Here is a 22,296-nt window from a genome sequence, read left to right on the forward strand (position 1 = left end):
CGCTATTTCTTCGTCGAGTTCTGTCATCGAAGTTACCTCCACATTTATCATCTGGTACTCAGTATTTAAACCCAACACAACCCAAATCAATAAGCTGTAAACATCAAGAGTTTAGTGTACGATGTAATATCTATCAAAAACTATTCCTCCCAGTCAATTCACGTTCTATTTTCTTCGTTTTTCATCTCCGCTTTTCTCACACAGTTGCCGTATCGCCAATGTTAACACTTTAAATATCCGCCTCTTGTGACAATGTCAGACTCCAATCATGGCCATTCTTTACTTTGTGACTCAGGGCGGAGGAATGAAGCAACTGATGGCAGTAGTAAACCACAGCCTTTCGCCACCACATCCACTCAGCCGAGTCCGGAATTGCAGCATTATATTTTGTGGAAATTGAACCGAGAAAAAAATAAACTAGCAGCAGATTGATACATGCGGTTGGAGATTCTGTTGGGATTGGTGAACCTGGGTCAGTGGATTTTGGGACTGAGGCCTTATTGAGTCCCAGAGTTGTTGTTGTGCTGGGATCTGTGACAAGGGAGGAGAAATGGGAGATCACAAAGTTGAAACCATGCCAATCGCTAAGCTGTTGGTTAAATTAGTTCAATGCATCCCACTCTCCTTAGAAACTACATCCTACTCCCCTCAGAAGCTACATCCTACTCCCCTCAGTCACTACATCTCACTCCCCACATCCATTACATCGCACTCCCCTCAATCATCTCAACCTACTCTCCTCAGTCACTAAATCCCACACCCCTCAGTCACTACATCCCTCTCCCCTCAGTCACTGCATCCCACTCACCTCAGTAACTAAATCCCACTCCCCTCAGTAAGTACATCCCACTACCCTCGGTTATTACATCCCACTCCCCTCAGTCAGTACATCCCACTCCCCTCAGTCAATACATCCCACTCCCCTCAGACACTGCACCCCACTCCCCTCAGTCACTGCAGACACAACCAAGGTGCAGGCAGATAGATGGATGACCGCTAGAAGGGTCAGGCAGTCAGTGCTGGGAACATCTTTGACTATCCCCCTCTCTATCAAGTATACCGTTTTTGGATACTGTTGGGGGAGATGACCTATCAGGGGATAACAGCAGGAGCAGTGGCATCACGGCTGGCTCTGTTGTGATGAAGGGAGGGAAAAAGAGGACTTGAACAAAAGTAATAGGGGACTCAATAGTTAGGGGTGCAGATAGGCGCTTCTGTGAACGTGAAAGAGACGCCATGATGGTATGTTGCCTCCCTGGTGCCAGGGTCCAGGATGTCTCTGAACGGGCAGAAAACATTCTGAAGAGAGAAGGTGGACAATCAAAAGTCATGGTACATATTGGTAATAACGAAATAGGTAGGAAGAAAGATGAGGTCCTGCAGCAGCAGTTTAGGGAGTTAGGGAGAAAGTTAAAAAGCAGGACCTCTGGGGTTTTCATCTCAGGATTACTCCTTGTGCTACGTGCGAGTGAGGCTAGGAATAGGAAGATAGTGCAGCTCAACACGTGGCTAAACAGCTGGTGTAGGAGGGAGTGTTTCAGATATCTGGGCCATTGCGGTCTCTTCCAGGGCAGGTCCGACCTGCACAAGAAGGACAGGTTGCATCTAAACGGGAAGGGCATAACTATTCTGGCCGGGAGCTATGCGAGTGTCACACGGGAGGATTTAAACTAGTTTGGCAGGCGGTGGGAACCAAAGCAAAAGTGAATTAGCCGAAGAGGAGCCAGAGAGTAGGGCCATTAAGACTCAGATAAAGAGCAGGCAGGGTGTGGTTGATAATCAGAGAGGGTTTGGTGCACTGAAGTGCATTTGTTTCAAGGCGAGAAGTGTAACAGGTAAGGCAGATGAATTTAGAGCTTGGATTAGTATTAGGAACTATGCTGTTGTTGCCCTCACAGAGACTTGGTTAAGGGAAGGACAGGATTGGCAGCTTAACATTCTCAGATACAGATGTTTCAGGCAGGATAGAGGGGGATCAAAAAGGAGTGGGGAATTGCACTACTGGTTAAGTAGAATATCACAGCTGTACTGCAGGAGGACATCTCGGAGGGCTCATACAGTGGGGCAATATGGATAGAGTTCAGGAATAGGAAGCGTGTAGTCACAATGTTGGGGGTTTACTATAGACCCGCAGCTGTCAGCGGGAGATAGAGGAACGGACATGTAAGCAGATTTTGGCAAGGTGTAAAAGTAACAGCGTTGTTGTCGTGGGAAATTTTAACTTCCCCTATATTGACTGGGACTCACTTAGAGCTCGGGGCGTGAATGGGGAAGTGTTTGTAAGGAACATCCAGGAAGGTTTCTTGAAACAGTATGTAGATAGTCCAACTAGGGAAGGGGCCATACTGGACCTGGTATTGGGGATTGAGCCCGGCCAGGTGATCGATGTTTCAATCGGGGAGTAGTTTGGGAACAGTGACCACAATTCAGTAAGCTTTAAGGTACTGATGGACAAAGATAAGTGTACTCCTCAAGTTAAGGTGCTAAATTGTGGGAAGGCCAATTACAATAATATTAGGCAGGAATTGAAGAATGTAGATTGGAGGCAGATATTTGACGGCAAATCAACATCTGGCATGTGGGAGGCTTTCAAGTGGAAGTTGATAGGGATTCAGGACCGGCACATTCCTGTAAGGATGAAGGATAAGTGTGGTAAATTATGGGTACCTTGGATAACGAGAGATATTGTGACCCTAGTCAAAGAGAAAAAGGAAGCATTTCTCAAAGCTAGGAGGCTGGGAACACACGAAGCAAGTGTGTAATACAAGGAAGTAGAAATAAACTTAAGCAAGGTGTAAGGAGGGCTAAAAGTGGTCACAAAAAAGCATTGGCCAGCAGGATTAAGGAAAATCCCAAGGTTTTTTATGCATATATAAAGAGCAAGAGGATAGCCAGGGAGAGAGTTGGCCCACTCAAGGACAAGGGAGGGAATCTATACGTGGAGCCAGAGGAAATGGGAGAGCTATTAAATTAGTACTTTGCGTCAATATTCACCAAAGAAGACTTGGTGGATGATGAGTCTGGGAAAAGGTTTGTAGATAGTTTTTCTCATGTTGAGATTAAAAAGGAGGAGATATTGGGGTTCTTGAGAAACATTAAGGTAGACAAGTCCCCAGGGCCTGATGGGATATACCCCAGAACACAGAGAGGCAAGGGAGGAAATTGCTGCGGCCTTGAGAGAAATCTTTGTATCCTCCCTGGCTACATTGGAAGTCATGATGTGGAGATGCCGGCGTTGGACTGGGGTGAACACAGTAAGAAGTTTAACAACACCAGGTTAAAGTCCAACAGGTTTATTTGGTAGCAAAAGCCACACAAGCTTTCGGAGCTCTAAGCCCCTTCTTCAGGTGAGTGGGAATTCTGTTCACAAACAGAGCTTATAAAGACACAGACTCAATTTACATGACTAATGCTTGGAATGCGAATACTTACAACTAATCAAGTCTTTAAGAAACCAAAACAATGTGAGTGGAGAGAGCATCAAGACAGGCTAAAAAGATGTGTATTGTCTCCAGACAAGACAGCCAGTGAAACTCTGCAGGTCCACGCAACTGTGGGAGTTACACATAGTGTGACATGAACCCAATATCCCGGTTGAGGCCGTCCTCGTGTGTGCGGAACTTGGCTATTAGTTTCTGCTCAGCGACTCTGCGCTGTCGTGTGTCGCGAAGGCCGCCTTGGAGAACGCTTACCCGAATATTAGAGGCCGAATACCCGTGACCGCTGAAGTGCTCCCCAACAGGAAGAGAACAGTCTTGCCTGGTGATTGTCGAGCGGTGTTCATTCATCCGTTGTCGCAGCGTCTGCATAGTTTCTATGTCTACCTGATACGCTGCAAGAAAGGATGTCCCGAGGCATGGTACATTGGGGAAACTAATTTGATATGGCAAGCATAATGACAGATCAGAGCGCAACATCAGCTCAAAACGAGATCAGTCAGTGTTCTGGTTTTGTATCCTTCGTTCATCAGGTAGATTGAGTCAACATGTTCATCAACAAATGTATATTCTGGAGCGCTGTTGTTTTTTTTTCCGCTCTGCTTTCATGGAGAAAAATATTCTTCATTTTTTACTTTTTTAAAGTCAACAATAAATGAATATTATTCATATTGTTCAGGCTCAACACCACACGGTCAATCTTCCCGGCATTTGAAAATGGTCAGTGTACCTGTGCAATCGACAAAGCAATTATATAATTTCTTCAACTCATAGACAAAGTAAGTGCTACAGTTTCTGATCTTTATCTCATGGGCTCGGTGGCAATTCTCTATCTTCCAGTTGATGCAGGCTGTCCTCTTGACTTCTCCTTCTCCCACGGTGGGATGGGTGTCTGAAATCAGATTGATAAATCATAAAGAATGTTGTCGATGTGAACAGCCCCTGGACAGTGAATACAAAGCTGATCTCATCAGCTCTGAGATTACCATTTAACCAGGTTTGTCCGCCCGAAGAGCAGCGGCCCTCTGGAACTGCAGTTTCGGCAATCTTCCATCCACCAGAACTGAAACAACAATCAGATATTTACTATAATTTTATAATAATTATTTTTTCATTTGGTTTATTAATCATTTTCACAAGTTGGCTTACATTAACGCCGCAATGAAGTCATTGTGATAATAATCTTATCGCCAAATTCTGATGTCTGTTCGTGTGCACTGAGGGAGAATTTATCATGGCCAATGCATCTAACCAACATGTCTTTCGGACTGTGGGCGAAAACCGGAGCACCCGGAGAAAACCAACACAGACACGGGGAGAACATGCAGTCTCCACCGTGCAGTCTCCGCACAGAGAGTGATCCAAGCCAAGAATCGAATCCGGGTCCCTGACGCTGTGAGGCGGCAGTACAAACTATTGTGCCACCGTGCTGGAGATCGGATAGTGCAGGTATTCAGACAACAACGGTGAGACCAGCGGAAGGTAAATAGTGGGGTGATTGTGGCATCCGCCATTTTACTGGACTGTCAATATCAGGATCCTGGTTAACACTCAGGCCACACTGCTTCCAATCCAGGACATCAGCTGGGGAAATCTAAATGCAACTAATTAATATGAGTGGAAATGGAATTTAGCCACATTCGCCATGCCAACTGGTTTAAAACACACATGGTTTGATGATGGAAGCATCAGGGAATCCCCACAGAGTGGAAGAGGCCATTCAGCCCATCGTGTCTGCACCGTGGCTGGCAGAGTATATTACCCAAACCCTTTCCTCTACCGTACCTGTAACTCAATACGTTCACCATGGCTAATCCACCTAACCTGCCCATCTATGGGCACTAAGGTGCAGCATGGCATCACCAGTCTGCCTAACCTGCACATTTTGAACACTAATTTGCAATGGCCTATCTATCTAACCAATGCATCTTTGGTTCGTTAATGTATTTCAGGGAAGGAAGTCTACTGCCCTGACGAGGTTTGACCTACACGTGCCTCCAGACTCACAGCCAACTGGTGACCTCTTCCGTGTCCAATGAACTGAACTGGTGAGCCACACGGTAACAGACCACTTCAGAAAAACTGCATCGAAACAAGGGGGCAGCTCACGACGACATTCTCAGGGAAGTTTGTTTGAATTCAATGCTGTCTTTGCCTGAAAGGGCTGGAGCATAGGGATACAGATGTTATGCTGTAGTTGTACAATAACCTAGTTAGACCCACTTAGAGTACTGCAGCAGGTACGGCACTCCATTTTAGGCAGAATGTTTTGGTCCTGGAGCTAGTTCAATGCAGGTTTGCAAGAATGGTACCTGGACTTCAGGGGTTAAGGTACGAGGAGGAATTAGACAAATTAAGCCTTATTTTTCCCAAATTCAAAAGGTTGAGGGGTGAACTGAAATAAGTCTATTGAATATTTACATGGAAGTGCCGGGTGGTTGAGAATAAACTGTTTCCACGAGCTGAAGGATCAAGAAATAAGGGCCATAATATAAAAAAGAAGGCTCAAGCCTTTCAGGAGAGATGTTAGAAAGCATTTCTACAAGCAGAGAATGGTGGAGGTTTGGAATTCTTCAAACCCCAGTGGATGCTGGTTCAATTGTTCGGTTTAAGTCTGAGATTTTTCTTATAATGAGCAGGGATATCAAGGGCTATGGTCTGAGAGCAGGTAATGAAATGCACAGTGACACAATATTTCGTTCTACCGCCTCACAGCGCCAGGGATCCTGGTTCGATTCCCAGCTTGGGTCACTGTCCGTGTGCAGTTTGCACGTTCTCCCCGTGTCAGCGTGGTTATCGTCCAGTTGCTCCTGTTTCCTCGCACACTCAAATATATGCAGGTTACGTGGATTGGCCATGTCCCCTGGTGTCCAAAGATGTGTAGTATGAGTGATTAGTGAGGTATATACATAGGGTTACGGGGACAGGGTCTGGGAGGGATACACTTCCGCAGAGTCGCTGCAGACAAAATGGGCCGAATTGCCACCTTATGCACTGTATAGATTCTACATGGGGCTAGGCCACATCTCAGCCATAATCTGACTGAATGTCCGAGCAGGGTCGATGGGCTGAATGGCCGACTCCTGTTCCCATGTTCCTATATGAATTGATCATTTCAAGAGTAAGTAAACCCGTTTGGATTTCTACTTCATCGAGTTTAGGATGAAGGATGAGCTCATTTAAACTTGCAGAATGACGGAATGGCCTGGATCGAGTGGATGTAGGGAAGATATTTCCATTAATGGGTCTGACTAGGATCTGAGGGTACGGCCTCAGAATAAATGGAATCTTTAGAACCGAGATGAGCAGGAAATTCAATCAGAGGGTCGTGGATCTGTGAAATTCATTGCCACAGAAGGCTGTGGATGCCAGGTCATCGAGTGTATTTAAGACAGAGATCAATAGGTTCTGGATTGGTAAGGGGATCAAAAGTTATGGGGAAACGGCGGGAGAATGGAGTTGAGAAATACGTCAGCCATGATCGAATGGTGGAGCAGACTCGATGGGCCGAATGGCCAAATTCTGCTTTTATATTCTATGGTCTTATGATCCTCGTTTATTTAATGACGTTTCTGCAATTCTCCCTTTATATTTCCTTTTAAATCGGTACCATCCATGGTTAAGATTGGTGTCACACTTCTGGTCGGAGCACTCGGAGTCTTGACCTTATGTACCCCTCCAGGGTTCCGCCAGGACTGTGTGGTCCTCACATGGGTCAGTGATTGCCAACTCTGGGACTGAGTGAGAGATCGACAACATATTGACGAGGGTAGAGCTGAACTAAAAGTTAAAGTTTACTTATTAGTCTTACATTCTTGTAGGCTTACATTCACACTGTAATGAAGTGACTCTCAAAATCCCCTAGTTGCCACACTACGGCGCCTGTTCGAGTACACTAAGGGGTAATTTAGGATGGCAAATGCACTTGATCTGTTCATCTTTCGGTTGTGGGAGGAAACCAGAGCACCCAGAGGAAATCCACGCAGACACAGGGAGAACGTGCAAACGATGCACAGACAAGACCCAAGCTCGGAACCGAACCCACGTGTCTGGCACTGTGAGGCAGCAGTGCTAACGACTGTGCCACCGTTCCGCCCTGCGTCACACAGTGTCACGGAACCTTCAATTTCATTTTGCTCCAAGTCCATTTTCCGGTTTGCTGATGATACCAGTGTAGTGGGTCAGATCTCAAAAAAGGATGAGGCGGAGTACAGGAAAGATGTCGAGAATCTGGTTAACTTGTGTAACGACAATAATCTTTCGCTCCATATCAGTATAATGAAGGAGATAGTCATTGACTTCTGGAAGCGTAGTGGATGATATGCCCCTCTCTATATCAACGGGGATGAAATGGAAATGGTCGACAGCTTCACGTTCCTACGTGTCCAGATCAAAAACAACCTCTCCTCGTCACTCCACGCAGTTAAGAAAGCTGACCAACGCTTCTACTTTCTCAAGACATTGAGGAAATTCGGCACATCCGGCATGACTCTCAAGAACGTTTTACAGATTAACCAAAGAAAGCATCCTTTCCCGATATATCACAGTTTGGTATGGCTCCTGCTCTGACCAATATCGCAAGAAACAACAAAGGGATCTGAACGTAGCCCAGTCCATCACACAAGCCAGTCTCCAATCCATTAACTCCGTCAAAACTTGCTGATGCCTCGGGAAAAGCAGCCTGCATAACCAAGGACCCCACACATACCAGGCATACTACCTTCCAGCTTATAATGTCGGGAAAAAAATACAAAAGTCTGAGAACACGCCCCGAACAATTCAAGAGCAGCGTTTTTCCTCCTGCCATCAGACATTTTAATTGACTATCTCTATTAAGCTAATCTTTCGCTGCACTCTAGCTATGAATGTAACATGGTATTCTACACGCTGTCATTTCCTTCTCCTCTATGGATTCTCTGAGCTGTTGGCATTGTCTGTGCAGTGCGCAAGAAACATTGCTTATCGCTCTACCCCAATACATGTGGCAGTAATCCATAGAGTGCCGACATTGCAGAAGGAGGCCATTCGGCCCATCCAATCTGCGGTGACCACAATCACCCCCAGGCTCACATGTTTATCCTGCTAATCCCCCTGACACTAGGGTCAATTTAGCATGGCCAATCAACCTAACTGACACATCTTTGGAGTGTGAGAGGAAATTGGAGCACCCGCAGGAAACCCACGCAGACACAGGAAGAATGTGCCAACTCGACACAGGAATTGAACCCGAGGTCCTGGCGCTGTGAGGCAGCAGTGTTAATCACTGTGCCACCGTGCATATTGAGTCTGCACCGGCTGCCCAAACGAGCCCAATCCCATGCCCTAACGCCACACGTTTCTCACGGCTCATTCAACTAACCTGCACACTTGGAGACAAAGGGACAATTTAGCATGGCTAATGCACCTAAACTGCACATATTTGGACACTAAGAGATAATTAAGCATGGCAATTCAACTACCATATAAACCTTTGGAGTGTGGGAGGAGACTACAGCACCCAGTGGAATCCTCGGCAGACACAGGGCGAACGTGGACACAGAAATGTACACAGTCACCCAAGGCCGGAATTGGGCCTGCGTCCCTGGCACTGTGAGTCAGGAGTGCTAATCACTCTGCCATCTCTGCCGCCCAAAATGGAAATGGGTTCAGTAAATGGTGGGGTGAGGAGTGGGGGAGAGATGTGATGGGTTCACAGAAGTAATGGAGAGCTATTCAAAGGCCCTCTTTACTTCTTGGAATGGGTTCGTAGGTATTTTGAGGGAACGCTCTAACTCCTGGTCGATCATAGCAGCAGTTCTTTTTAATGTAGTCAGCTTCACCAATACACTCTTCAATGACATTCCGTGCACCATAAAGTCAGGCGTGGGCATATGCACTCAAGATGGCTGGTAATGAGAGGGAGGGGAGACCGTCTTTGGATCCTTCCTCATCCTCTGAAGGACCAATGAGAGAGCTGTGGATGAAGAAAAGGTCATCAAAGAAGCGCGAACCCCAAGGAACGGCACAGAGTTAAAATCCTTCTGGAGCTAATTAGTTATAACAGAAAATTTAGCTTCCATGCTGCCACGTTATATACTCGAATATGAAAAGGCATCAGATTTTCCTCGGGAGCGACGCAGAAAGAGAATATTTCTAAAGAAAACCGTCAGTTACTGTCACCAACTTAGTGGCCCGTTTTGACTCTGAAAAATACCTTATTTTAACTGATGATTCTTCGCGCAGTGCTATCACATTGCTGGCAAGACGGGGGAGAGAATACCGTCATGCACTCTTATTGTTTTACTCAAATCCATTGAAACCATCACAGTGCGGGACAGTTTTGAATAAGACATCCCACTGCATTTGCATTGCAGGCTCTGGAGTTTCAACTCTTCTATCTCGGAAAATTTCAGCCTCCCATTTCGACAAGTTGTCTATCTTTGAACAGTTCTGTGCGACAAAGCTGTCAATAACATTTGATCAAACCTTCAAAGAACGAAGAACAAAGAACAATGCAGCACAGTAAATGGGCCCTTCGGCCCTCCAAGCCTGCACCGATCATGTGTTCCTAACTCGACCATCCGTTTGTATCCCTCTATTCCCATTCTGTTCATGTGGCTATCTCGATAAGTCTTAAATGATCCTAGCGTGTCTGCCTCAACCACCTTGCTTGGTAGTGCATGCCAGGCCCCCACCACCCTCTGTGTAAAATACGTCCCCCGCATATCTGTATTGAACCTTGCCCCCCCCCCCCCCCCCTCCCCCCAGTCCTTGAACTTGTGACCCCTTGTGTTTGTCATTTCTGACCTGGGAAGAAGCTTCCAACTGTTCACCCTATCTATGCCCTTCATAATTTTATAAACTTCGAATAGGTCGCCCCTTAACCTCCGTCTTTCCAGGGAGAACAACCCGAGTTTACTCAATCTCATCTCATAGCTAATACCTTCCAAACCAGGCAAGATCCTGGAAAATCTTTTCTTCGCTCTCTCCAAAGCCTCCACGTCCTTCTGGTAGTTTGGCGACCAAAACTAGACGCAGTATTCCAAATGTGGCCGAACCAACGTTCTATATAACTGCAACATCATACGCCAACTTTTATACTCTATGCCCCGTCCAATGAAGGCAAGCATGCCATATGCCTTCTTCACCACCTTTTCCTCCTGTGCTGCCACCGTTAAGGATCTGTGGACTTGCAGACCCAGATCCCTCTGTGTGTCTATACTCCTGATGGTTCTGCCATTTATTGTACAGCACCCCCCCTGCATTGGATCTACCAAAATGCATCACTTCGCATTTATCTGGATTAAATTCCATCTGCCATTTCTCTGCCCAATTTTCTGGCCTATCTATATCCTGCTGTTTTCTCTGACAATGTTCATCACTTTTGCAACTCCAGCAATCTTTGTGTCGTCCGCAAACTTACTAATCAGTCCAGCTACATCTACTTGCAAATCATTTATATATATCACCAATAGCAGAGATCCCGGTACAGAGCCCTGCGGAACACCACTAGTCACAGGCCTCCAATCAGAACAAGACCCCTACACTGCTACCCTCTGTCTTCTCTGGCTAAGCCAGTTCTGTACCCATCTAGCAAGTTCACCTTTGATCCCGTGAGCTTTAACCTTTTGCACCAGCCTGCCATGACGGACCTTGTCAAATGCTTTACTAAAATCCATGTGGACGACATCCACGGCCCTTCCCTCGTCAATCATTTTTGTCACCTCCTCAAAAAACTCAACCAGATTTGTGAGGCATGACCTTCCTCGTACAAAACCATGTTGTCTATCGCTAATGAGATTATTCAGTTCTAAATGTGTATAGATCTTTTCTCTACAAATCTTCATCGCTCTACAGCGGTACACACATGGTTAGGGAGGTGGTGTGGCTCTGATATTTAAGGATGACATCAGGGCAGTAATGAGAGATGATATACAAAGAAAAAAGAACAAAACAGCACAGGAACAGGCCCTTCGGCCCTCCAAGCCCGCGCCGCTCCCTGGTCCAAACTTGACCATTCTTTTGTATCCCTCCATTCCCACTCCGTTCATGTGGCTATCTAGAAGAGTTTTAAACGTTCCCAGTGTTTCCGCCTCCACCACCTTGCCTGGCAGCGGATTCCAGGCCCCCACCACCCTCTGTGTAAAATACGTCCTTCTGATATCCGTGTTAAACGTCCCCCGCCCCCGCCCCCTCACCTTGAACCTATGACCCCTCGTGAACGTCACCACCGATCTGGGAAAAAGCTTCCCACCGTTCACCCTATCTATGCTTTTCATAATTTTATGCACCTCTATTAGGTCACCCCTCATCCTCCGTCTTTCCAGGGAGAACAACCCCAGTTTACCCAATCTCTCCTCATAACTAAGCCCCTCCTTACCAGGCAACATCCTGGTAAACCTCCTCTGCACTCTCTCTAAAGCCTCCACGTCCTTCTGGTAGTGTGGCGACCAGAACTGGACGCAGTATTCCAAATGCAGCCGAACCAACGTTCTATACAACTGCAACATCAGACCCCAACTTTTATACTCTATGCCCCGTCCTATAAAGGCCATCATGCCATATGCCTTATTCACTACCTTCTCCACCTGTGACGTCACTTTCAAGGATCTGTGGACTTGCACACCCAGTTCCCTCTGCGTATCTACACCCTTTATGGTTCTGCCATTTATCGTATAGCTCCTCCCGACGTTAGTTCTATCAAAATGTATCACTTCACATTCATCTGGATTGAACTCCATCTGCCATTTCTTTGCCCAAATTTCCAGCCTATCTGTATCCTATATAGGTTCTATGGAAAAAGAAGTTGAATCCATTTGGGTGGAAATTAGAAATACTAAGGAGAAAAAGTCACTGATAGGCGTAGTCCATAGGCCACCAAATAATGATTTCTTGGTGGGGCGAGAAATTTAAAAAAACCTGATGAATGTAAAAATGGTACAGTAATTATCATGGGGAATTTTAATCTATACATCAATTAGTCAAACCAGGTCCGTCAAGGCAGCCTTGAGGAGGAGTTCATCGAGTGTATCCATGATAGCTTCCTTGAAAAGTATGTAATGGAACCGACAAGGGAGCAAGCTATCCTAGATCTGGTCTTGTGTAATGAGATGGGAATAATTAATGATCTTGCAGTTAGGGATCCTCTTGGAAGAAGCTATCACAGTATGGTTGAATTTAAAAAAGAGATGGAGCGTGATAAGTTGAAATACAGTACCAGTGTCTTGTGCTTACACAAAGGAGACTACAAAGGGATGAGGGAGGAATTGGCTAAAATAGACTGGGCGCAAAAACATTATGGTGGGACAATTGAGGAAAGTGGATGACTTTCAAAGCGATCTTTCACAGTGCTCAGAAAAAGTACATACCAGTAATAAGGAAGGACTATAGAAAAAGAGATAATCAGCCATGGATAGCTGAGGAAATAAAGAAGAGTATCAAATTGATAGAAAATGCATACAAAGTGGCAAAGATTAGTGGGAACCGAGAGGATTGGGAAATATTTCAAGGTCACCAGAAAGCCACGAAAAAAGCTATAAAGAAAAGTAAGATGGATTATGAGAATAAATTAGCTCAGAATATGAAAACAGACAGCAAAAGTTTCTACAAATGCATAAAACGAAAAAGAGTGGCTAAAGTAAACACTTGTCCTTTGGAGGATGAGAAGGGGGATGTAATAACTGGAAATGAGAAAATGGCTGAGGCATAGAACAGGTATTTTGCATCAGTCTTAACCGTGGAAGACACGAATAACATGCCAAAAATTAATGACAGGATGGCTATGGCAGGTGAGAACCTGGGAACTATCATTATCACGAAAGAGGCCACGTTGGGCAAGTTAATGGGGCTAAAGGTAGACAGGTGTCCTGGTCCTGATGGAATGCATCCCGGCGTACGAAAAGACATGTCGGGAGAAATAACAAATCCACTAGTGGTTATTTACCAAAATTCGCTGGTCTCTGGGGTGATTCCCGCAGATGGAAAAACAGCAAATGTGACGCCATTGTTTCAAAAAGGAGGCAGACAAAAGGCAGGTAACTTTCGACCGGTTAGTTTAACTTCTGTAGTAGGGAAAATGCTTGAATGTATTTTCATTTTGAATCATTTTCCGAGATCAATGGGAAGTTTTCAGGAGAGGATGGCACCTGTACAAGAAGGACGGGTCACAACTATGTTGGAAGGGCATGAATATCCTGGCTGGGAGTTTTGCTAGTGCAGTTCGGAGGGGGGGGAGGTTTAAACTAGTATGGCAGGGGGGTGGGGATCAAAATATTAGGTCTACAAATGTAGAGGCTGGGGATGAGCTTGGGGCTGGGACAAGGCTGGCAAAGAAGAAGAGCACTCTGGGGGAGGATGGCCTCACTGGGCCTGGAGGTCTGGAGTGCTTATACTTCAATGCAAGGAGCGGAGCAGGTAAGACAGATGAACTTAGGGCCTAATGCTCACGGGGAATTTGGATGTGGTTGCGGTGACAGAGACTTGGTTGAAAGAGGGACAGGACTGGCAGCTGAATATTCCGGGGTACAAATGTTTTAGGCGAGGCAGAGGAGGGGCCAAAAGAGGTGGGGGAGCAGCAGTATTAGTTGGAGAGCATATTACAGCGGTGCAGAGGGAGGACAATTCAGAGGGGTCGTGTAACCAGTCACTCTGGGTGGAGCTTAGAAACAGGAAGGGCGCAGTCACTATGTTGGGGGTATACTACAGGCCCCCCAACAGCCCAAGGGAAGTGGAAGAAAAGACGTGTCAGGAGATACTGGATAGGTGCAGGGAAAATAGGGTTGTTGTAGTGGGAGACCTTAATTTCCCTGGTATAGACTGGAAATCGCTGAGAGCTGGGATTCTGAATGGCGAGGAATTTGTAAAATGACTAAAGGAGGGTTCTTTGGAACAATATGTCGATAGCCCGACTAGAGAGGGGGCTATACTGGATCTAATACTGGGGAATGAGCCCGGTCAGGTCTTCAAAGTTTCGGTAGGGGAACATGTGGCAAATCGTGACCACAATTCTGTTAGCTTTAGGATGGTGATGGAAACGGATGAGTGGTGTCCCAAGGGTAAGGTGTTGGATTGGGGGAAGGCTACCTTTAGTGGGATTAGGCAGAAATTGGCAGCTGTTGATTGGGAGAGGCTTTTTGAGGGTAAATCCAGTTCTGGCATGTGGGAGTCTTTTAAGGAACAGTTGTTAGGGCTACAGGACAGGCATGTGCCTGTAAAAAAGAAGGATAGGAAGCGTAGGATTCGAGAACCGTGGATAACCAGGGAAATTGAGGGACTGGTCAAAAAGAAAAGAGAGGCGTATGTTAGGTCCAGGCAGCTAAAAACGGAGGGAGCTCTGGAGGAGTACAAAGAAAGTAGGAAAGAATTCAAACGGGGAATTAGAAGGGCAAAAAGGGGTCACGAAATGGCCTTGCAGACAGGATTAAGGATAATCCCAAGGCATTTTATTCATACGTTAGGAACAAAAGGGATGTCAGGGAAAAAATCGGACCTCTCAGGGACAAAAGTGGGGAATTATGCTTGGAGCCCAAAGAAGTAGTGGAGATCCTAAATGAATACTTTGCGTCGGTATTCACAAAGGAGAGGGATGTGTTGACTGGGAGTGTCTCGGAGGGGAGGGGAGTGTTGAACGTTGGCGAAAATCTCCATTACAAGGGAGGAAGTGTTAGGTTTGTTAGAGAATATAAAGACTGCCAAATCCCCAGGGCCTGATGGAATCTATCCAAGGCTGCTCAGGGAGATGAGAGATGAAATCGCTGGGCCTCTGACGCAAATCCTTGTCTCGTCACTAGACACAGGTGAGGTCCCAGAGGATTGGAGGATAGCTAATGTGGTCCCGTTATTTAAGAAGGGTAGGAAGGATAACCCGGGTAATTATAGGCCGGTGAGCTTGACGTCCGTGGTGGGGAAGTTGTTGGAGAAGATTCTTAGAGATAGGATGTATGCGCATTTAGAACGGAATAAACTCATTAACGATAGTCAGCATGGTTTTGTGAGAGGGAGGTCATCCCTCACTAATCTGGCGGAGTTTTTTGAAGAAGTGACTAGAATGGTTGACGAGGGAAGGGCCGTGGATGTCGTCTATATGGACTTTACGAAAGCGTTTGACAAAGTCCCCCATGGTAGGCTGGTGAAAAAGGTTGGATCTCATGGGATAAAGAGGGAGGTGGCTAGATGGGTGGAGAACTGGCTTGGTCACAGAAGACAGAGGGTGGTAGTGGACGGGTCTTTTTCCAGCTGGAGGCCTGTGACTAGTGGTGTTCCGCAGGGCTCTGTATTGGGACCTCTGCTGTTTGTGATTTATATAAACGATCCAGAAGAAGGTGTAACTGGGGTGATCAGTAAGTTTGCGGACGACACAAAATTGGCAGGACTTGCAGATAGTGAGGAGCATTGTCAGAGTCTACAGAAGGATATAGATAGGATGGAAATTTGGGCAAAGAAATGGCAGATGGAGTTCAATCCTGATGAATGCGAAGTGATGCATTTTGGTAGAAATAATGCAAGGAGGAGCTATACGATAAATGGAAGAACCATAAAGGGTGTAGATACGCAGAGGGAACTGGGTGTGCAAGTCCACAGATCCTTGAAGGTGACGGCACAGGTTGAGAACGTGGTGAAGAAGGCATATGGCATGCCTGCCTTGATAGGATGGGGCAGAGAGTATAAAAGTTGGGGTCTGATGTTGCAGATGTATAGAACGTTGGTTCGGCCGCATTTGGAATACTGCGTCCAGTTCTGGTCGCCGCACAACCAGAAGGACGTGGAGGCTTAGGAGAGAGTACAGAGGAGGTTTACCAGGATGTTGCCTGGTATGGAGGGGCTTAGTTATGAGGAGAGATTGGGTAAACTGGGATTGTTCTCCCTGGAAAGACGGAGAATGAGGGGAGACTTAATAGAGGTGCATAAAATTATGAAAGGCATAGATTGGGTGAACGGTGGGAAGCTTTTCCCCAGGTCGGTGGTGACGTTCACGAGGGGTCATAGGTTCACGGTGAAGGGGGGAGGTTTAACACAGATATCAGAAGGACATATTTTACACAGAGCGTGGTGGGGGCCTGGAATGCGCTACCAGGCAAGGTGGTGGAGGTGGACACACTGGGAACGTTTAACACTTATCTGGATAGCCACATGAACGGAGTGGGAATGGAGGGATACAAACGAATGGTCTCGTTTGGACCAGGGAGCGGCACGGGCTTGGAGGGCCGAAGGGCCTGTTCCTGTGCTGCATTGTTCTTTGTTCTTTGTTCTATCAGCAAGGAAGAAATAGCGAGTCATCTGGATATACATTTCCCCATTGGTCAGTCGCAGCAAGGGTTAATGAAGGGAAGGACATGTTTGGCTAATTTGGTGGATTCTTTGAGAACATTACATGTGCAGTGGACAATGGGGAACCTGTGAATGTGGTGTATCTGGATTTCCAGAATGCATTTGACAAGGTGCCGCACCAAAGGCTGCTACAGCAGATAAAAGTGCATGGTGTTACGGGTAATGTATTAGCATGGATAGAGGATTGATTAAATAACAGAAAGCAAAGAGTGGGGGTAAATTGATGCTTTTCTGGTTGGCGATCAGTGACTAGTTGTGTGCCTCAGGGATCAGTGTTGGGACCGCAATTGTTTATGACTTATATCGATGATTTGAAGTTGGGGACCAAGTGTAGTGTGTCAAAATTCACAGATGAGACTAAGATGGGTGGAAGAGCCAAGTGTGCACAGGACGCTGAAAGTCTGCAAAGGGATATAGGTAGTCTAAGTGGGTGGGCGAGGGTCTGGCAGATGGAGTACAATGTTGGTAAATGTGAGGTCATCCATTTTGGTAGGAATAACAGCAAAATGGACTATTATTTAAATGGTAAAAATGCAGCATGCTGCTGTGCAGAGGGACCTGGGTGGCGTTGTCAAGTATTCTCAAGGAGTTGGTTTGCAGCTGCAGCAGGTAATCAATAGGACAAATGGAATGTTGTCCTTTATTGCTCGGGGGATGGAGTTTAAAAACAGCGAGGTTATGTTGTCGCTGTATAAGGTTCTGGTGAGGCTCCACCCGGAGTACTGTGTACAGTTTTGGTCTCCCTACTTGAGAAAATATATACTGGCACTGGGGGGGGTGGGGGGTGGGTGCAGAGGAGATTCACTCGGTTAATTCCAGAGTTGAGAGGGTTGGCGTACGAGGAGAGACTGAGTAGACTGGGGATATGCTGATTGGTATTCAGGAGAATGAGGGGCGATCTTATAGAAACATATAAGATTATGAAGGGAATAGATAAGATCGAAGCGAGATGTTGTTTCCACTGGCGGGTGAAACTAGAACTAGGGGGCATAGCCTCAAAATAAGGAGGAGCAGATTTAGGACTGAGTTGAGGAGCAGCTTCTCCACACAAATGGTTGTGAATCTGTGGAATTTCCTGCCCAGTGAAGCAGTTGAGGCTACCTCGTTGGATGTTTTTAAGGCAAGGATAGATACATTTTTGAACAGTAAAGGAATTAAGGGTTATGATGACCGGGCGGGTAAGTGAAGCTGAGTCCACAAAAAGATCAGCCATGATCTTATTGAATGGCGGAGCAGGCTCGAGGGGCCAGATGGCCTACTCCTGCTCCTAGTTCTTATGTTCTTGTGTTCTTATACAGAGGAGCAGACACCTCGATTTCAGCTGTGCCCATTCCTCTCTTTCATCTGCTTTCAGTCCATCAACAGCTCTCTGCGCAAATTAATAACTGGCTTCGCAAACAATTGACGCAAATACTGCACTTTTCAGGAAAACAGCTATTCATCAAGAAAATTCCAGAGTGGCAGGTGGCTGCCGGCCAGAAGAAACATCGTAGCTGCTATAAATGTCATTTAACAATGTGGCAGGACGGTCTCTAATGTGTTGCTGATTACAGTGAAACACGTCTGGGAAGAAAAAGAAAACTCCGAAAGGACGGACTGTCCTTCATTGAGTAGCTACTGAGAGGATAACTATAATGGCCGTGACTGCAAAGGCAAGACTTTTTCCGACAACTTTTGCTCATTCCAAATCATTGGGAGAATGATGTCACAAAACCTGCTTACAGAGAGGAAACGCAAGGTAAATACAACTGAGTTCACCGAAGCCTGTGAAATGGGGCTCCTCTATGGCTGTTACAGAGGCAAATGCATCAATCACAAAGCGAGTTCGACTGTGATTTTTTTCTTTCGATAATTTATGACTTGCTCTCACCGGTTAAACAGATCTAGATTGACGGCCATTCAGGAATATATTTTAGTTCACTGAAGTTGCAACTGCCAGAAGCAGAGCCCCACATTTAAAATTCAACAGGCTCCGGGTAATTCCGCGCTGAAACACCGGCCATGAGTTTGGAATACTGAGCGCCTGGCCTGTAAATGGTGAAAATGTTCCTCAAACTTCAACACATTAAAGCTGGGAAGGAGTGACATTTTAAAATATTTTGACTGAAAGGTCTGAACAAATCTTGCTTTTTAAGCAGAAAAATACTTTCCAATGGAATTGGGGTGAATATATCATACAGGTGATGGAAATGTACCCAAACGACATGACAGTAAATGTTTTTACATGGGATTGCATCAGATTTCCGATCATGAGGAAATTTGCAGTTTGAGATTTGCTTTGTGCAGAATATATTCATCATTGCGACAAAGAAAAACGCAGCTGTTGCTGAGCAGGTTTATGAAGATGGAAACATTGAGAACGCTCTGGAGAAAAACAATCCTTACAGCATGCTGAAAAGCTGAAGCTTTGAATTTGCAAATCCAGGAGGTCTGAAATTACCAAAACTGTGCGATCCGTCAGCAATAAAGTAGAATTATCCACTTCGTGCTGCACTGAATATGAAAATCTGCTGCTCGTCTTAAGAACTGCAGTCGTCGGTGGCCAGTTACCTCAGGTGATTAGAGTGTGGTCATAATAAGAGTAGAGATCTCCCTGTGCACTGTCCCTACCAAACATCCCCAATACTGGTACAGCATGGGGTTAGATAGAGGGTAAAGCTCGCTCTGCAATGTCCCATTAATCACTCCCAGGACAGGTACAGAACGGCGGTGGATACGGAGTAAATCTCCATCGACACCGTCCTCATCAATCATTCCCAGGGCAGGTACAGCACGGGGTTATACAGAATAAAGCTCTGGATCTTAGATGTGTAAGTCCTTTCTGGATATGGGATAAGAGATGCTATGATGAGAAAATCAGCCTACACAGCATTCCATATGAGTTACATTTGCTTATCAGACGCGGTTGGACTTTCATCTTCAGTGTACCTGAAGACACCTTGAAATAATCCACCAGAGATCACAGACCGAACCCTAAAAGTATAAATGATGAAATCATTATTGGCCTTGCTTCCAATCTAAATTTACTCATGGTGACACTAATCGATACTTACGACTTCAATCTAACCGGCAATTGTTCCATACAACATTACTGGTCATTTCTCCATGTTGACAATACAGGTGGTAAAGTGTTGCTACCTTCTTCCCAGGGAAATCACAACGGTAATGATCTCGATGATGCACATGCGTTTGGCCTCCTAGACTATGAACTCCCCGATTGAGGTAATATATTGAGGACTGTCACGGCTACTGAGATGCTGTGCAAATTTATACCAAACCAGCAATCTATCTGTCACCTGTTAAAAAGGAGTCAAGCTTGGGAATGATCACCCCGTCAGGACCTGGCTTTTAAAAAAATAAAGCAACAGGTGTCATCGTCGAGTGTCATGCAACACTCCAATCCTAGAAAAGAGTTTGGGCTAACCTGTGAAGCATCCCTGTATGGCTTTGGGGTGGTAATAGCACATAGATAGATCAGTGGAAAGGAACATCCAATTAAAAATGCCTCCAGGACCTTCGCCAGAGCAGAACGAACGCACGCCCATATTGATAAAGAAGGGTTGGTGTTAATATTTGGAGCAAAATAAAATCCATCAATACATCTTTTGGTGGACATTTGTGATTGTCACCGATCACGAGCCGATATTGCGACTATTCTGAGAGGACAAAGCCGTGCTACCGGTAGCATGAGCCCGTGTACAGCGAGGGATATATTGTTGTCCAACGACAACTATCCGTTGGACCACCGGCTGGGAGGCCACGTAGCAAACGCAGTGGTCATGTGTCGCCTGCTTTAGCAGACACACCACTGATGGTGCCACAAATAGAAGATACAGGAATGACCATGAATTTTCTGGATATCCGTCCTGTGGCTGCACATGACATAGAACTTTGGATGCAAAAGCCTGTGTCCTCTCAAAAGTGAAACAGTTAGTGCTAATGGGAGAAATGGAAAGACCAGTGCAACACCAATTCCACCCTGATCGGAGGAGAAGAGAGCAGCTCACTGTAGGAAATGGAATACTGCTCTGTGTGGCACAATTGGTTTCTCCGTGTCAGGACCACTGTTCCATACTGGCTGAACTAAATCACAGGAGTGTTCAGAATGAAGATGCTGGCCAGGAACTATGCTGAGTGGTTGGGAGTGGACACGGACATTGTGGCGCTTGTATGTTGTTGCCAACAATGCCAGCTAGGGCAAGTGTTGCCACCAGCAGCTCGCCTACACCCGTGCAAATGATTTGGCCATGGACTCCGCTGTGCATGGATCATGCAGCCCATTCATCGGTTCAATGTCTCTAGTCATGTTGGCGACCGATCCCAAGTTCGTGGACATCCATAGGGTGCACCCGGCGACCACAACGGTAACTGGAGAGAAACTTCACACCTCCTTTTCCAAGCATAGGATCCCGGAGGTGCTGATCTCTGACAACGGGACATCACGTTTCCAGCCAGGGCTTCACCAGGTTCATGAAGTTGAATGAGATTCAACATATCAGAATGGCACCACACCATCCATTGTCGAACAGCCGAGTGGAGAGAGCGGTCCAGACTTTAAAAGTTGCTGTAAAGAAAGCATCCCGCAGCCTTAATAGACAACAAGCTCTCCCAAATGTTACTTGATATCGGAGAAAACCCTCATACCATGATGGGAATAGTGCCTGTGGATTTGCTCATGGGCAGACGACTCCAACTTTGATCTTCCTGAAACTGGTGGTAGAAGAATGGAAACGCAGCAAGAAGCTCAAAGCGGAGGCCATGGCACCAGCAGCCATGGGAGACAATTGGAGGCAGGTGAAAAAGTACTGGCTGAAAAATTACGCCAAGGTTCCCGCAGGGTACAGTTGTGTCTAAGGGGGTCCGGCATCCAATAAAATATGCGTGGGTGAGGCCATCCAGTAAAAATCGTCTGGACCAGGTGGAGGCCTCCAAAGCCCAGTTCATGCCGAAGCCAGCTATGGCCAGCCGGCCACCATCCCGGACCGGGCTCTCCATCATTCGTATTTAGGATTTTGCAGCCGGAAATGAACACGACACATGAAGCCACGGATACTCCATTGCTTCCTGAGGAATGGAGTGAACCAGCACTCTGGCACTCGCTTCATCAGAGAGGAGTGACTGTTCGATGTGCGCCACCCATGTCAGACACTGTCGGCGGAACCAGACCGGTGCCGAAACACGACAAGGGAGGCATGCGGGGCGTGAAGCACTGAGGTTCTTTGGACTTAAGGTGGGAGGGGTGTACCGACCTCAACGAGGCACATGAGGTTTGTCTCTTGATGTCTCAGCTCCCTGATTGAGTTGATGATTGTCCGCTCAATCAGGGAACCTTGCCTGTCTCTATGTTGAGGAGTGTCAGGGCTACTGACCATCTGGATTCTGACTTTGTACCTGAAGCACTTTTAAGAGTGCAACTAAGATTGTAAATAAAGGGAATCTGGTGAAGGGACAGCGGCCTCTGAGTAATTATTTCAACAATCAGACCTGACCCGTGATCCTGAGCAATGTGAGGTTGCAATTTTGCAAAGTGATACTCGGTGATTCATATGCGCAG

At 46.2% G+C, this 22,296-nt stretch overlaps 1 protein-coding gene across 1 annotated transcript in view; it reads right to left on the minus strand.

Annotated features, from left to right (window-relative positions):
• LOC144482119 (NACHT, LRR and PYD domains-containing protein 3-like) overlaps positions 1–22,296 on the minus strand; it is a 456,525-nt gene that overhangs the window by 288,201 nt on the left and 146,028 nt on the right. The window lies entirely within an intron of this gene.

This window comes from Mustelus asterias, assembly GCF_964213995.1.
Source record: "Mustelus asterias chromosome 26 unlocalized genomic scaffold, sMusAst1.hap1.1 SUPER_26_unloc_2, whole genome shotgun sequence".
Classification (NCBI taxonomy): Eukaryota; Metazoa; Chordata; class Chondrichthyes; order Carcharhiniformes; family Triakidae; genus Mustelus; species Mustelus asterias.